At 44.2% G+C, this 18,129-nt stretch overlaps 1 pseudogene; it reads right to left on the reverse strand.

The window, feature by feature from the left end:
- Positions 1–540: 540 nt before the first annotated feature.
- Positions 541–11,661, reverse strand: LOC137096277 (gastrula zinc finger protein XlCGF57.1-like; annotated as a pseudogene).
- Positions 11,662–18,129: the final 6,468 nt, after the last annotated feature.

Genomic DNA, 18,129 nt, shown 5'->3' on the forward strand with positions numbered 1-18,129 from the left:
ATTTGTTGTGCAGGATTGGCCCCATGTAAGCCGCTCCGAGTCCCCGTTGGGGGAGATGGTGGCAGGGTATAAAGTTCATTATTATTATTACATTATTATTGTTGTTGTTGTTGTTGTATTGTCGAAGGCTTTCATGGCTGGAATCACTGGGTTGTTATAGGTTTTTTCGGGCTATATGGCCATGTTCTAGGGGCATTCTCTCCTGACGTTTCGCCTGCATCTATGGCAAGCATTCTCAGAGGTTGTGATGTCTGTTGGAAGTAGGAAAAAGGATTTATATATCTGTGGAATGACCAGGGTGGGACAAAGAACTCTTGTCTGCTGGAGCTAGGTGTGAATGTTTCATCTAATCACATCTCAACAAAAGTTTGCTCCAGGCACTGTCAGGCCACTATATGCTAATCAAGGTGGTCAGTTGAAACATTCACACCTGGAGATTGAAGACACACACACACATGTGTAATAGATTTTCTATTATTTATATGATATAGATAGGACAAGAAACATTCACAGTAAAAAGTATGCATGAATAGACAGAAATCAATTTATCAGTTATGCTTCATTAGATATTTCAAAAAAGAAAACCCAGTCCCACATACATAGAATTTCAGGATACACAGGGCTGTTAGTCATTAATTGAACCCATTCCCACACTTCTCCTCAAACTTCTCAATTGAATGTATTTTCAACCCTGAATATACATAACAAGAAATGTTTGCAGTAACCAGAATGGATACAAAACCTGAAATATCCTTCCTTTAGCTCTCAAAACATTATCAGCTATGCTTAATGACATAACCCATCAAAGACAATTGATCAGGTTATTAATTCCCCCAAAGCCATGGCGATTCAACTCAGTGTTTCTATGACAAAGATCCATGCTCCTTCTGATGTAAAACAAGGGAAATTGCATTTATCCCATTTCTTCTGTTTGGGTTGGCAATTAAAAAAGAAGGCTTGTATTTCAACTGCAGCTCTTTCCACACTCTGGTTTTTCTCTTCTGTAAGTTGCCTGATGATGAATAATGTGTGATTTCCAACTGAGGCTCTTTCCACACTCTAAGCATTTAAATGCCTCTCTCCTGTGTGAATTTTCTGATTATAAACAAGGTTGCTCTTTTGACTGAAGCTCTTCACATTCCAAACATTTAAATGGCTTCTTTCCTGTGTGTGTTGCCTGATGGCAAACAAAGTGTGAATTTTGACTGAAGCTCTTTCCACACTGAGGGCATTTAAATGGCTTCTCTTCTGTGTGAGTTGCCTGATGAGGAATAACGATGTTCTTGTGACTGAATCTCTTTTCATACTGTAAGGATTTAAATGGCTTTACCCCTATGTGAATTGCCTGATGACTGATAAGGAAGTTCTTGTGAGTGAATCTCTTTCCGCATTGCAAGCATTTAAATGGCTTCTCTGCTGTGTGAAATGCCTGATGATGAACAAGGCCTACCTTCTGAGAGAAACCTTTTCCACATTCCAAACATTTAAACAGCTTTTCTCCTGTGTGAGTTGACTGGTGACGAACAAGGTGTTCCTTCCGACGGAAGTTCTTTTCACACTCCAAACATTTAAACGGCTTTTCTCCTATGTGGTTTCTCTGATGGATAACAAGGTGTGGCTTCTGACGGAAGTTCTTTCCACATTCCAAGCACTGAAATGGTCTCTCTGCTGTGTGAGTTGCCTGATGACGAACAAGGTGTGATTTTTGAGTAAAGCTCTTTTCACACTCCAAACATTTAAACGGCTTTTCTCCCGTGTGGTTTCTCTGATGGATAACAAGGTGTGACTTCTGGCGGAAGTGCTTTCCACACTCCAAGCACTCAAATGGTTTATCCCTTGTGTGAGTTTCTTGAGAAAAGGTGAGCACTTCCTTACTACTGAAATTTCTTCCATCTTCCAAATATTGAAGTTGTGTCTCCTCTATTTACATGGTTTGAGAACAGATTAAAGTTAAAAAGCATATACATTACAAAATGCTTTTGGTCGAGACAGCCATTTCCAACACTGGCTGTTAAGAGAAAAACATCTTTTGTCTTTGCTCTAATTATTATACCAAGATATAAACCTCAAAGTAAATCATAATTCAACCAGGGCTGGGAAAAGTAGAACTGTTATCTTCAGCCCTGGTTTCTCTGGAATCCCTTGTGCTTCTGGCACAAGAAAGGTAAAAACCCTTGATCTGTCTGATACCACAAAGGTAGGTGAACTTTAACTTCATTGCATCAGGCAACAGAAGAAACATCCAAATTCAGATTAGAAGCCAGAATAAAGTTGTCATTTTGTCACAAAAAAGGATTGAATTAAGCTGCACATCTAGAGATTGGCAATCTCTCTCTGTTTTGTCACTCCCTTCAGGATATAATTAGCTACTTAGGCTAATTAAGGATTTATGGTGACTTTCTGAAATCAGCTCCTGACACTTATATTATTAAAAGTTATTTCTCCCATTTTAACCTGAGTTTTTTTTTAAAGAAACACCCCTTATTGTTGATTTTCTTAAGTTCAGAATTAGTGCAGGCGTGAGGCAAAACTTATTTTATATTGTTAGCTTCACAAGTGTGGAAATCTATTTATTGTATTACTTTTTGTGTATGGAGAAATAAGATATATTATATGTTTTAGCCTGCAGTGATCCTTCACAAAGAGTCAGAAGCAATTGAACAAATCAATCCATGTCAGCTGCATTAAGATCACTCTGACCAAAAGGTCGTGAGTTCGAAGCCAGCCCGGGTTGGAGTGGGTTTCCAACCAATTGTGTATCCTATTGTTGACCTTTGCAACCCGAAAGACAGTTGCATCTGTCAAGTAGGAAAATTAGGTACCACCTTAAAGTGTGGGGAGGCTAAATTAACTAATTTATGAGGCCATAAGAGAGACTCCAGCAAAGCACTCCAGCAAAAAGGCATGCGGGGAATGCGGAAGTACTTTAGTGTCGCAGATGGACGATGAAAGCGACAGCTCCCCCGGCGGCCAGAAAAAGTTAAATAGCCTCTGTGTATGTCTGTATATGTTGTATGTTAAAATTGGCATTGAATGTTTGCCATATATGTGTACACTGTAATCCGTCCTGAGTCCCCTGCGGGGTGAGAAGGGCGGAATATAAAAACTATAAATAAATAAATAAATAACAACAATGTGTTTCAGCAATGCTGTAACCTCCCTCAAGCTCTGAGGAGACGCAGATAAGAAATAAAATAATAATAATAATAATTATAATTATAATAATTATTATTATTGCTGCCATGGCTCTACTGGCTTCCAGTTAGTTTCCCGATTCAAATTGCAGTTTATGACATATAAAGACCTAAATATTTATTTTATTATTTATTTACAGTATTTCTCACCCCTGGGGGGACTCGGGTCCAGTCTACAAGGAGATTGATTGTATCTCCTTGTACAAACCTTCCTGGGCGCTAGAATCCTCAAGAGAAGCCCTTGTCTCACTCCCAGCACCATCACAAGCATGGTTGGTGGATGGAACCATAATCATTGCCTAATCCACCTAAGTGCCAATCATCTTCTTGGGCTGGCCCTATCTGGATATGGAATGAGCTTCAGAGAAAGAGATATAAAATACTGGATGATTTTTAGAACTTGTAAACGGATTTGGTTAACTACAAGCATAAGTGGACCTTTACCCAGAGACGACACGATCCGTAAATTCTCCTCCATGACTTGTTGGTGCAGGGCTTTTTGGCTTGGATCCAAGAGGGCCCACTCCTCCTCTGAGAAATCCACAGACACGTCTTCAAACGTCGGCTGAAGGGAAAAACAATGTTATCTGCGAGGAGAAAATGTCATCCATATTGGAAAAAAATAAGGCCATTTGTGATTTAAGTCTTTGAATAAGTCATTCATTGAAAACATCTTGGACGGAAGGAATGTAGAAGAAAGAGGTTCATTAGAGCAATGGTTCCCAACATGTGGTCCAAGAACTAAAATATGATCTGCAGCCCCACCATTACTACACCATTGCAATGAGAGCGACTGGTCTTGCGAAACCCTCTTATAATGCTGAAGCAACAGGGATGTCGAGAGAGGAGGTGCGATAGCAAGCCTCCTGACTGATGCTTCTCCTCCTCCCTCCCCCATGTGGCACCTGGAAGCAGGGGTGCCTTGATGTCTTAACTTTTAGGTCTGTTCCTGGGGTTATTTGGAGTGCTGATTCAGAAAACTGCAGTGGATAGACCACATCAGCTCTAGATTATTAAATATGGTTTTCTGTGGGCAAGCAGATAGTAATAATAATAATAATAATAATAATAATAATCTTTATTTGTACCCCGTTACCATCTCCCCAAGGGTCTTGGTGCGGCTTACATGAGGCCAAGCCCAAAATACATCAGTAAACAACATCAGTAAACAAACATCAATAAAACACTCAATAAAATACAAATCATATAAATCACATAAACAAAAATAAGCAATAAACTACCGGATGGCATATGTTTTGTATCAGAAACTAGAGCCGATGTGGTCTATCCAATGCAGTTTTCTGAATCAGCACACCAAATCACCAAACTGATCTAAAGTTTTGTCATAGGCTTTCATGGCCGGAATCACTGGGTTGTTGTAGGTTTTTGTCGGGCTATATGGCCATGTTCTAGAGGCATTCTCTCCTGCCGTTTCACCTGCATCTATGGCAAGCATCCTCAGATGTAGTGAGGTCTGTTGGAAGTAGGAAATGGGACAAGAGGGATCCTCTCGCTTCTGCAGGAGTCTACCGTGTATCATGCAGCTGTGGACAAGTCTACATAGAGACCACCAAACGCAGCAAGGCCCAAACATGACTCAAGGAACATGAAAGGCACTGCAGCCATAGCAGAGCACCTGAGGAACCAACCTGGACACAGCATATTATTTGAGAACACAGAAATGCTCGCCCACTCTCACAACCACCATGTCAGACTACACAGAGAAGCCACTGAAATCCACAAGCATGTGGACAATTTCAACAGAAAGAAGGAAACCATGAAAATGAACAAAATCTGACTACCAGTATTAAAAACACTCTAAAATTACAACAGCAAAACAGAGAGGCAACAATCAAGGACATCTAATCACTGCTCAACAAAAGATTGCCCCAGGCACTGCCAGGCCATCAAATGCTAATCAAGGTGGTTAGTTGAAACATTCACACCTAGCCCCAGCAGACAAGAGTTCTTTGTCCCACCCTGGTCATTCCACAGATATATAAACCCATTTTCTTAGTTCCAACAGACCTCACAACCTCTGAGGATGCTTGCCGTATATGCAGGCGAAACGTCAGGAGATAATGCCTCTAGAACATGGCCATATAGCCCAGAAAAACCTACAACAACCCAGTGATAAAAAGAACATGAACCCATTTTCCTACTTTCAACAGACCTCACTACCTCTGAGGATGCTTGCCGTATATGCAGATGAAACGTCGGGAGAGAATGCCTCTAGAACATGGCCATATAGCCCGAAAAAACCTACAACAACCCAGTGATCTAAAGTTGACCAAAAACTTATTCGTAACCCTTTTGGTATTAATGTTGGAAAGTGGTCCCTGGTAAAAAAAGAAAAAGGTTGGGAATCACTGATTTAGAAGCAGGGATCCTGCTGCCTACCTGATCTGATCCCGCAGAATCTCTTCTTAGGAAAGAATCATGAAAAGTTGTGCTACTATCAATTCGCCATGTTTCACTGCCTGTGAAAGAGAGGAAAGACACCAGGGAGGGTGAGGTCAGTCCCTTTCCCAGGCTGCCCCACAGCTCCTTCCCTTAGAAGTCTGCCACTCTCCCTTTGCCCCAAAGCCCTCTTTCAAACTCCCTCCTTGGATTTGGGTCCCAGGTCTTTAATGGGGACTATTTTGTTTTACAGGGGTGTTTGCAACCTATTCCCAGGAAATGTAGAGAGTTGACTGCGTTTGTTTCTGTATTTTGCCAAAGTAGCAAATAACATATTCACTTCTATAAACATCCCAAGAGAAGCAAAGGAATCAAGTAACTTTGAAAGTGGCACAAAGAAGCACTGGAGGGAAATGTCTCCTGTCAGCAGCATTCTTAAGCTCCCAGGCTCCCCAAATTTATTTCAATTCACACAACTCAAGCATTTCAGGTCTATGCAAGAGGAGGTGAGCAAGCAAGAAGGACCACAACGGTTCCTTACCAACTACGACATATTCTCCTTCTCCAATCTGGACGACCCAAATGTGTGACTCCTCCACCTGACTGGTCTCCTCTGCAACAGAGTCCTGCACCTGAACAAGCAGCACAGATCACAAAAGGAAAAGATAGATTAGAAAAGGAGGGAGAGGTCTCCTTCTGCAACCTGTTCCAGACTGTTGGGATTATTGTTGGGACCCAAGAGTGTTTTTCTTTATTCTGTAGAAGAATCTGTCTCCTTGAGGTGCAGGAATTCTGCCTTTGTTTGGGCATTGTGCTATTTTTCAGGACTCGATCTGAAGTGTCATGCTACCCATGCTCTGTTCTGCCTTGGTTGGACCACATCTGGAATATTGTGTCCAATTCTGAGCACCACAATTGAAGGGAGATGTTGACAAGCTGGAATGTGTCCAAAGGAGGGCAACTAAAATGACCAAGGGTCTGGAAAACAAGCCCTATGAGGAGCGGCTTAAAGAGCTGGGCATGTTTAACCTGAAGAAGAGAGAAGGCTAAGAGGAGACATGATATCTATGTACAAATATATGAGAGGAAGTCTTAGGGAGGAGGGAGCAGGCTTGTTTTCTGCTGCCCTGGAGACTCGAACACAATGGAGCAATGGCTTCAAACTACAAGAAAGGAGATTCCATCTGAATATGAGGAAGAACTTCCTGACTGTGAGAGCTGTTCAGCATTGGGACTCCCTGTCCTGGAGCGTGGTGGCTTCTTCTATGGAGGCTTTTAAACAGAGGCTGGGTGGCCATCTGTTGGGGGTGGTTTGAATGTGATTTTCCTGCTTCTTGGTAGGGGGCTGGACTGGATGTCCCACGAGGTCTCTTCCAACTCTATGATTCTATGATTCTAAGTGGAAGGGCTACTGCTGGGATGAAGGCAGTAGTTTCCATAATCCCGGGGTTGTCATTTGGGGCCACCCTAGAGGGGCTCTTGGGCCTGAATAACCTAAGTCTGCATATCTGTGCTTTCAGGGTCCTGTTGAGTTATCTCTGTTGGGCAAGTAGGCTGATTAACAAAAGACCTTCCCCTTGAATGCACAGCAGAGTAACTTATTAGCAGCAGCGTGACCCAGCACCAGTCTCCCAAAGTGATAAAAAGAACAAAATCTGGCTACCAGTATTTAAAAACTCAAAAATTACAACAGCAAAACAACAGAGAGTAAACAATCAGGCACATCAAATCACTCTCAACAAAAGATTGCCCACAGGCACTTCCAAGCCATTAAACGCTAATCAAGGTGGTCAGTTGAAACATTCACACCTAGATGCAGCAGACAAAAGTCCTTTGTCCCACCCTGGTCATTCCACAGATATATAAACCCATTTTCCTACTTCCAACAGACCTCACTACCTCTGAGGATGCTTGCCATAGATGCAGGCGAAACGTCAGGAGAAAATGCCTCTAGAACATGGCCATATAGCCCAGAAAAACCTACAACAACCCAGTGATAAAAAGAACATGAACACACAGACCAATGTTGTATGTCCTGTAAGAGGTTTTTCTTTGTAGCAAAACACTATGGTTACACTATTTACAAGAATAGGATTTCTATAACACAAATAAAGTTCTTTATAATTCCTTCTTTGCTTCCACGCTGGGCTTCTTTCTTATGCAGATAAACAGGTTCGCTTTCACCATCTCACACGGAAGTTACACAGGAGCTTCACACCGTAGTTTTTTATACACAGCAGCCTTTACACTGGAGCTTTACACAGGAGGCTTTTTACACAAGAGGCCTTCAACTCGGGACTTCTTTCACCGAAGCTTCTCACACCAGGCCTTCCTCATACTCGGCCTTCTCATAGACTAAGGTCTACCTCACAGACAAGAGACTTTTCTCCCACTAAGGTTTATCTCAGACTGATGGCATTACTAGGCATGCTTGCTGAGATTTAACTGCAGCTTCTCAGTCACTGCATCCATTTAACCCTTTTAGTGCTTGACCCACATTTTATAACCAAAAATACCTAGGTAATTTTTAATATTTCTGACAATCTCTACCTGTGAATAACATACGGTTTCAGAAGTGGTTCAACCATTTGCTTCCTCTGAAATAAAAATAAATGGCATTCTCAATATATTCTTTTAAATCTTCAAAGTTTACCACCCTGTAACTTCAGATCATTATACTTGGTTATACCACCCCCCCCTTTTTTTTTGTCATGTCAGGAGTGACTTGAGAAACTGCAAGCCGCTTCTGTTGTGAGAGAATTGGCTGTCTGCAAGGACGTTGCCCAGGGGACGCCCAGATGATTTGATGTTTTTATCATCCTTGTGGGAGGCTTCTCTCATGTCCCCGCATGAGGAGCTGGAGCTGATAGAGGGAGCTCATCCACCTCTCCCTGGATTTGAACCTGCAACCTGTTGGTCTTCAGTCCTGCCGGCACAGGGGTTTTACCCACTGCGCCACTGGGGGCTCACCTATACCACCCTGAGGAATGGAGATGATTGCTCCCTTTGCACCCCCCAAGGACTCTCACAGAGAGGAGGGGGCAATCATCTCTATACCACCCTGAGAAATGGAGATGATTGCCCCCTCCTCTCCGTGAGAGCCCTTGGAGGGGTGCAAAGGGGGCAATCAGGGCACCCCAAGTCTCTTTTCCAGGGTGAACACATCTAAAATTATAGAATCACAGAGTTGGAAGACACTTCATGGGGCATCCAGTCCAACCCCCTGCCAAGAAGCAGGAAAATCACGTTCAAAGCACCCCTAACAGATGGCCATCCACGTGGGTCCTCCTTTCCTAATGCTTCTCTGAACTTGCTCCAACTTGTTTGTATAATTCTTAAAATTAGTTACACAAAACTGAATCTTTCAAAACAATTATCCTTGGTTCCTGAAATGACAAGATGAACCTCTCTCTCTGTCTCACCTGGGGCTTCTGCTGCTTCCTCTCCTCTTCCTGACTCAGGAGGAAGCCTTCAGCCAAGGCCACGGCCTGGGAACAGGTCTCTGCCCCACATTCCCTCACCCAGCGCTCCATCTCTGCAGGAAGGATGAGCCCTTGGGGGATGCAAATGGGGCTGTGGTGGCACCTCATGTCTCTTTTTGAGGCTGAACACACCTGGGCCCTCCTTTCCTAGTGCTTCTCTGAAGTCGTTTTAACCTGTTTACGTTATTCTTACAGTTATCTACCTGACACTAAATGCAATAATCCCGGTCTGAGGAGTGAAGAAGAGTGTTACATTATCCTGGAAAAGAATTATTCTTGGTTCCTTGAAACTACAAGCTGAACCTCTCTCTCTCTCTCTCTCTCTCTCTCACCTGGGGCTTCTCCCGCTTCCTCTCCTCTTCCGCCCGACTCAGGAGGAATCCTTCAGCCAAAGCCACAGCCTGGGAACTGCTCTCTGCCCCACATTCCCTCACCCAGCGCTCCATCTCTGGGGGCAGGATGCTCAGGAACTGCTCCAGGATCACCAGGTCCAGCATCTCCGCCTTGGTGTGTTGCTCGGGTTTCAGCCACAGGCGGCACAGAGAGTGGAGCTCGCTGCAGACCTCTCGGGGCCCCAAGGCCTCCTCGAAGCGGAAATGCCGGAAGCCCTGGCGCGGAAGGTCTGAATGGAGCAGATTGCTCTCCCGGTATTTCGTCCAAGGGTCCTCCCGGAACACTCTATTGTTTTCTCCCTCAACAGCAGCAGAAAATACTTCTAAGTGGGCGGCAGCTGGCTCTTGCCCTTCCATCTTGGTTCTGTGCATCAAGGCTGCCTCCAAACTGGATGAAGATGTGTCCACCTCTTCTCTCAAATAATATTCAAAGCGCGTAGACCAGGAGAACTAATGGGGCCTGCAAACAAAACAAGATGAATGAGCTCATGTGAATACTCTTGAGGAAGGACATTTTATTTATTTATTTATTTACTTGCTTACAGTATTTATATTTCCCGCTTTCTCACCCCGCAGGGGATTCAGGGCACATTGCAATGCACATATACACGGCAAACATTCAATGCTACTTAGACATACAACGTATATAGACAGACAGAGAGGCAATTTGACATTCTAGCTTTTCTGGCTCCATGAGAGTATGCTTGGTTCTGGCTACAGGGGAGAGCTGCCACTTTACTGCCCACTTGTGACACTGAATCCTTTGATGGAGTACTTTCTCATTGTTCTGCATGCTGCTGGAAGGTTTTATGGCGTTGTAAATTAGTTCAATGTGCTTCCCCGCATAAAGCGGTACCTAAATGTCCTACTGGACAGATGCAACTGTCTTTGGAGCTGCATTGGTCAACAGCAAGCTAGACTTTTAATGGTCGAGAACTTACTCTGACCCGGGATGACTTTGAACTCATGACCTCTCAGTCACTGTTTTGGTCCTTTCATGTTCCTCCCTCAGAAACACATTCTCCCTCAGAAACACATCCTACATATCTCTTCCAGCGTTTTATCAATTTTATTCCTAGTACATTTAGCCCACACACTGTGTTCTATTTCTCTATCATGTTATTTTGAAACTGTTTATTTTGTTACATCATGTATTTATTTTGATGGTATTCTTGCTTTTTGTATTTTATTTTGCTGTACTGTAATTTTGTGCTTGGCCTCATGTTCGCTGCCCCGAGTCCCCCTTGGGGTGATGGTGGCGGGGTATAAATAAAGATGATGATGATGATGATTATTATTATTATTATTTAAATGCAGCTGGCTACTAACTAGCTGCATCACAGCCCAGTCCTTTTTTACAAAACAAATCTTACAGCTTCAGAAGACAGAAAGGTGATTGACATCACAACTGAAGGTTTGGGCACCATAATTGAAGAGAGATGTTGACAAGCTGGAATGTGTCCAGAGGAGGGCGACTAAAATGATCAAGGGTCTGGAGAACAAGCCCTATGAGGAGCGGCTTAAAGAGCTGGGCACGTTTAGCCTGCAGATGAGGAGACTGAGAGGATACGGTCCTCCAAATACATTTATCCAGGGTCAATCTAAGTCTGAAACAACTTGAAAGCACACAACAACAACAATCCTATCTCATCAGCCAAAAGCAGGCCCACACTTCCCATTGAAATACTAATAAGTTTGTATTAAAATTGTTCCTCATTTTAATTATTGTATTATTTTAAAGTGGTTTTTGCACTACAAATAAGGTATGTGCCGTGTACATATTCTTTCTTTTATATAATTATAATCCGGCCCTCCAACAGTTTGAGGGACTGTGACCTGGCCCCTTGTTTAAAATGTTTGAGGACCCCTGGCTTAGTCCTTAGTTTTACACACACACATATACATCCTTTGGAATCCCTCCCCATCCTTTCCCAGGCAGGTCCTCTGGGGGCAAGCAGTGGGGCCTCTCCCACTGCAGCCTCTCCCACCCACTTCCACCCCCACAGCTCCCACAGAAGGCCTTCCAAGGCTGCCTGAGGCCGAGGGGCTGCTCTTCCCGGTGAGAGAGGCCGAGGAGACTCCCCCATGGCGCCCCCCTCGCTCCTTTACTCTCTCTCTCTCTGGAGGGAAGAGACCCACCTGCAGCTCCATCCCTCGGAGGACTGACTCCCTCCCGGAAGTGGCGCTCTCCCTCCCCTCCACTCTCTGAGGACCCCCTGCAGGTAAACAAAGCCTCTTCCGGTGCCCGTCTAGGAAGAGACGCGCTCACTGGCCGAAAGGGGCGGAGTTCCAGCTGTGGGAGGGCCTTCCTTCTCTCTTCCCTCCCTTCCTGCTTCCCTTCTAGGAAGACGGTAGAACAGAAGCTTTCCAAAGCTCTAGGTGCTCTTACTGTCTACTACAGGGAAAACCAGCTGATCCCTAACCCACTCAAGAGAGATATTGACAAGCTGGAATGTGTCCAGAGGAGGGCGACTAAAATGATCAAGGGTCTGGAGAACAATCCCCATGAGGAGCGGCTTAGGGAACTGGGCATGTTTATCCTGAAGAAGAGAAGGCTGAGAGGAGATATGATAGCCATGTATAAATATGTGAGAGGAAGCCACAGGGAGGAGGGAGCAAGCTTGTTTTCTGCTTCCTTGGAGATTAGGACGCGGAACAATGGCTTCAAACTACAAGAGAGGAGATTCCATCTGAACATTAGGAAGAACTTCCTGACTGTGAGAGCCGTTCAGCAGTGGAACTCTCTGTCCCGGCGTGTGGTGGAGGCTCCTTCTTTGGAAGCTTTTAAGCAGAGGCTGGATGGCCATCTGTCAGGGGTGATTTGAATGCAATATTCCTGCTTCTTGGCAGAATGGGGTTGGACTGGATGGCCCATGAGGTCTCTTCCAACTCTTTGATTCTATGATTTTAGATGTGTTCACCCTGGAAAAGAGACTTGGGGTGCCCTGATTGCCCCCTTTGCACCCCTCCAAGGGCTCTCACGGAGAGGAGGGGGCAATCATCTCCATTTCTCAGGGTGGTATAGAGATGATTGCCCCCTCCTCTCTGTGAGAGTCCTTGGGGGGTGCAAAGGGAGCAATCATCTCCATTCCAACTCTTTGATTCTATGATTCTATGAAAACACAGACATGTGCCTTTCACCTCAAGAACAGAGAAGCATCCCAAGCTCTGAGGATTATTACCTGGGAAGGGATCCCACTGGAGCATTGCAGTGCACTCAAATACCTGGGAGTCACTCTGGACTGTGCTCTGACCTACAAGAAGCACTGCCTGAACATCAAGCAAAAAGTGGGCGCTAGAAACAATATCATACGCAAGCTGACTGGCACAACCTGGGGATCACAACCAGACACAGTGAAGACATCTGCCCTTGCGCTGTGCTACTCTGCTGCTGAGTATGCACGCCCAGTGTGGAACACATCTCACCTCACTAAAACAGTGGGTGTGGCTCTTAATGAGACATGCTGCATTATCACGGGGTCTGCGCCCTACACCACTGGAGAAATTACACTGCTTAGCCGGTATTGCACCACCTGACATCCGCCGGGAAGTAGCAGCCAATAGTGAAAGGGCCAAGGCAGAGACATCTACAGCTCATCCCCTGTTTGGGTATCAGCCAGCACGTCAACAACTTAAATCTAGAAATAGTTTTCTAAGATCTACAGAGACACTCGCTGGAACAGCAAGCGAGAGTCCAAAAGTGGCAGGCTCAAACCCAGAACCTCAATCCATGGCTGAGACCAAAGGAGAGAGTCCCCCCTGGGCACACAAGAGGACTGGGCGACTTGGAAGGCGCTGAACAGACTGCGCTCTGGCACCACGAGATGCAGAGCCAACCTCAAGAAATGGGGCTACGAAGTGGAATCCACGACATGCGAGTGTGGAGAAGAGCAAACCACTGACCACCTGCTGCAATGCAACCTGAGCCCTGCCACATGCACAAGGGAGGATCTCCTTGTGGCAACACCAGAGGCACTCCAAGTGGCCAGATACTGGTCAAAGGACATTTAATCAACTACCAAACTCACAAATTTTGTATTTTGTCTATATGTTTGCTTTGTTCTGTTAGAAATGTAACATAACTGACTGGTTGACCTGACACGACAAATAAATAAAATGGGGACAAATGGAGCCCCCGGTGGCACAGTGGGTTAAACCGCTATGCTGGCAGGACTGGAGACCGACAGGTCGCAGGTTCGAATCCGGGGAGAAGCGGATGAGCTCCCTCGATCAGCTCCAGCTCCTCATGCGGGGACATGAGAGAAGCCTCCCCCACAAGGATGATAAAAACATCAAAATCATCCGGGCGTCCCCTGGATAACGTCCTTGCAGACGGCCAATTCTCTCACACCAGAAGTGACTTGCAGTTTCTCAAGTCACTCCTGACACGACAAAAAAAAAAAAAAAAATGGGGACAAATGCAAGATACTCCACTGAGGCAGAAAAAATGAAATGCAAAGAGACAGAATGGGGGACGAGGCCTAGCTCGAGAGCACGGCACGTGGAAAAGATCGTGGACAAGAAGTTAAACATGAGCCAACAATGTGATGCTGCAACTAAAAAAGCCAATTAATAGTCTAGCTTACTGTTGACCTATGCAGTCCGAAAGACAGTTGCATCTGAAATTTAGGTGCCACTTTATCCAGGAAGGCTAATTTAACTAATTTACAATGCCATAAAACCTCACAACCTCTGAGGATGCTTGCCACAGAGGCAGACAAAACATCAGGAGAGAATGCCTCTAGAACATGGCCATATAGCCCGAAAAAACCTACAACAACCCAGTGATTCCAGCCATGAAAGCCTTCGACAATACAATGCCATAAAACCTTCCAGCAGCATGCAGAAAAACGAGGAAGTACTCCATCAAAGGACCCAGCCTGCATTAATAGAAATATAGTGTCTAGATCTTTTCTGCCTTGGTTAGACCACACCTGGAATATTGTGTCCAATTCTGGGCACCACAATTGAGGAGAGATATTGACAAGCTGGAATGTGTCCAGAGGAGGGCAAATAATGTCTGTGAAATCAGGGCTATAGTTGACAGAAGTACAGGCAGTTCCCAAGTAAAGATGAAGACTGGTTTTGTAGGTTTGTTCGTAAGTTAATTTGTATGTAAGTCGGAACAGAGACATGTTTTAAGTGTAACTCCAGCCAATGATTTTAGCTTTGGATGGGATAGGGAAGCATTAATTCTCCTGTGGAGTTTGTTTTGTTGCCTGTGTCCCTCTTCAGAAGATCCCACCTCACTTTCTGTCCCTGTGTTCATGTAACATTCTACAACTATCTTTGTTGTTGTTCATTCGTTCAGTCGTTTCTGACTCTTCATGACATCATGGAGCAGCCCACACCAGAGCTCCCTGTCAGCCGTCACCACCCCCAGCTCCTTCAAGGTCAATCCAGTCATTTTAAGAATGCCATCCACCCACCTTGCCTTTGGTCAGCCCCTCTTCCTTTTTCCTTCCATTTTCCCCAGCATAATCGTCTTCTCTAAGCTTTCCTTTCTTCTCACGATTTGTCCAAATACTTCATCTTGACCTCTAATCTCCTTCCCTCCAATGAGGAGTAGGGATTTATTTCCTGGAGGATGGACTGGTTGGATCTTCTCGCAGTCCAAGGCACTCTCAGAACTTTCCTCCAACACCACAGTTCAAAAGCATCGATCTTCCTTTGCTCAGCCTTCCCTATGGTCCAGCTCTCACATCCATAGGTGACTACAGGGAATACCATGGCTTTAACTATGCAGATCTTTATTGACAGTGTGATGTCTCTACTCTTCACCATTTTATCTTTACTAGTTAAAACTAATATCTTTACTAGTTAAAAATAATATTGTAAATTTAAATAATAATAAATAATATTGCCCCCGGTTCCTTTTTTGCTATTATTGTCTTTATATGTTAGGGAAAACTATCCTAAAATATAGCAGAGCATCCAAAACACAAACAGGATACTAAAAGTTGAGCAACAGCTCACAGCTAGCAAAACGTGAAGTGCTGTTGGATGTGGCTGTAAAGAATTCAGAGTTTAGGCAGGCAAAGATACAGTCTTTAAAAATCACAAAAGGTTTATTTAATATAATAAGAACTTTGGCCACATCATGAGGAGACAGGAAAGCCTAGAGAAGACAATTATGCTGGGGAAAGTGGAAGGCAAAAGGAAGAGGGGCCGACCAAGGGCAAGATGGATGGATGGCATCCTTGAAGCGACTAGAGTGAACTTGAAGGAGCTGGGGGTGGTGACGGCCGACAGGGAGCTCTGGCGTGGGCTGGTCCATGAGGTCACGAAGAGTCGGAGATGATTGAACGAATGAACAACAACAATAAGAACAATAACTGCATTTCTTAATAGTAAAGAATGTTGCTGTAAGTCGTAGCAGGACCAAATGTGTGTATGTTGAAGAAAAACCTTATAGTGTTAATTATAATGTGCAGCTGGTAATGTAGGTCAGCCTGCATGTTTGAGCCACATCCAAAGGTGTATAACTATGGGTTTTTTGAATACAGTTTAGAGGAGAACTTTTGGAGAGCTCTTTCTCTGAGGAGATCTTAGCTCAAAGGCTTTGCTCTGGGGCAGTTTGGAGAAGCTACTCTGAAGGAGGCTATGGTGGAATAGCTATTTACTCAAAGTTTATTTTTGCTCTCTCATTTGATGTAAGATGAAGATGCCTTATTCATGAGGAAGAACTTCCTGACTGTGAGAGCCGTTCAGCAGTGGAACTCTCTGTCCCGGAGTGTGGTGGAGGCTCCTTCTTTGGAAGCTTTTAAACAGAGGCTGGATGGCCATCTGTCAGGGGTGATTTGAATGCAATATTCCTGCTTCTTGGCAGAATGGGGTTGGACTGGATGGCCCAGGAGGTCTCTTCCAACTCTTTGATTCTATGATTCTATGTTACTTACAAGGACTATGTAAGTTTGTTGCACTGTTGGTTTTTGTATGCAACAAAGAGTGTTTTACCTCTGCTATTAAGAGTAAAGATTTTTCTGTTCATTTTTCCTCTTGTCTGTGAGTCTATTGCATTTGGACTTTGGGCGCTGGGTAAAATCTGTTGCTGCGCAACAAAGAACTGGGCCTGAGCTACTCTAACACCCATCTCTTCTAAGGTTCAAGAGAGGAAAAAACTCATCCAAGCATCACATCTCTCTGACACACAAGCACACAGCACATACCCAGATTTAAGAAACAGAAGTCAGATTTTTAAAAGGCTTGCAGTAATAAAGCATCCATTCTACAATCAGAATGAGAGCAGAAACAGAGGAGTTAAGCAATTAGATCCATTCCAACTGTCATAGAGGAGACATAGGGGAAGGGATTTCCCTCAGCGTATACTAAAGCTAACTGACTATTTCTCATTGAGGCCTTGAGACTTGGGCAGCGTGGGGTTGAATTCCAGCAATATATATACCTTATTATTCCTACTTCCCTAAGCGTATAGTGTGTAATATGCCACATAGAACATAGACAGATAGAACTAAACTCTTAAGATTTCAATGTATTGTCAAAGGCTTTCATGGCCGGAATTGTTGTAGGTTTTTTCGGGCTATATGGCCATGTTCTAGAGCAGTGGTTCTCAACCTTCCGAATGCCACGACCCCTAAATACAGTTCCTCATGTTGTGGTGACCCCCCAACCATAACTTTAATTTCGTTGCTACTTCATAACGGTAATTTTGCTCCTGTTATGAATCAGAATGTAAATATCCAGTATGCAAGATGTGTTTTCATTCACTGGAGCAAATTTGGCACAAATACCTAATATGCCCAAATTTGAATACTGATGGGGTTGATTTTGTCATTTGAGAGTTATAGTTCACCTACAATCAAAAGCATTTTGAATTCCACCAACAATGGAATTGAACCAAACTTGGCATACCGAACTCCCGTGACCAATAGAAAATATTGGAAGAGTTTGGTGGGTATTGCCCTTGAGTTTGGGAGTTGTAGTTCATCTACATCTAGAGAGCACTGTGGACTCAAACAATGATGGATCTGGACCATACTTGGCAGAGATCCACAATATGCCCAAATGTGAACACTGGTGGAGTTTGGGGAAATGATACTTGACATTTGGGAGTTGTAGCTGCTGGGATTTATAGTTCACTTACAATCAGAGTATTATGAACCTCACCAACGATAGAATTGGGCCAAACTTTCCACACAGAACCCCCACGACCAACAGAAAATACTGGGTTTTCTGATGGTCTTAGATGACCCTTCTGACACCCCCTCGCAACCCCTCCAGGGGTCCCGACCCCCAGGTTGAGAAACACTGTTCTAGAGGCATTCTCTCCTGACGTTTCGCCTGCATCTATGGCAAGCATCCTCAGAGGTAGTGAGGTATGTTGGAACTAGGAAAAGGGGTTTATATATCTGTGGAATGACCAGGGTGGGACAAAGGACTCTTATCTGCTGGAGCTAGGTGCGAATGTTTCAACTGACCATCTTGATTAGCATTTGATGGCCTGGCAGTGCCTGGGGCAATCTTTTGTTGAGAGGTGATTAGATGTCCCTGATTAAGATTGAATTTAAGATTTCTTTGGTCTCCATGAGAAATTTTTGCTCATTGGCAAAAAAAATGTTTGAAAACCCCTGTTCTACAGAGAAGGAAATGTTCTGAACGCCATTTTGAATACATAATTGGATTTAGTGTTACTTCTAGGCA

Source organism: Anolis sagrei, chromosome 2 (assembly GCF_037176765.1).
Source record: "Anolis sagrei isolate rAnoSag1 chromosome 2, rAnoSag1.mat, whole genome shotgun sequence".
Classification (NCBI taxonomy): Eukaryota; Metazoa; Chordata; class Lepidosauria; order Squamata; family Dactyloidae; genus Anolis; species Anolis sagrei.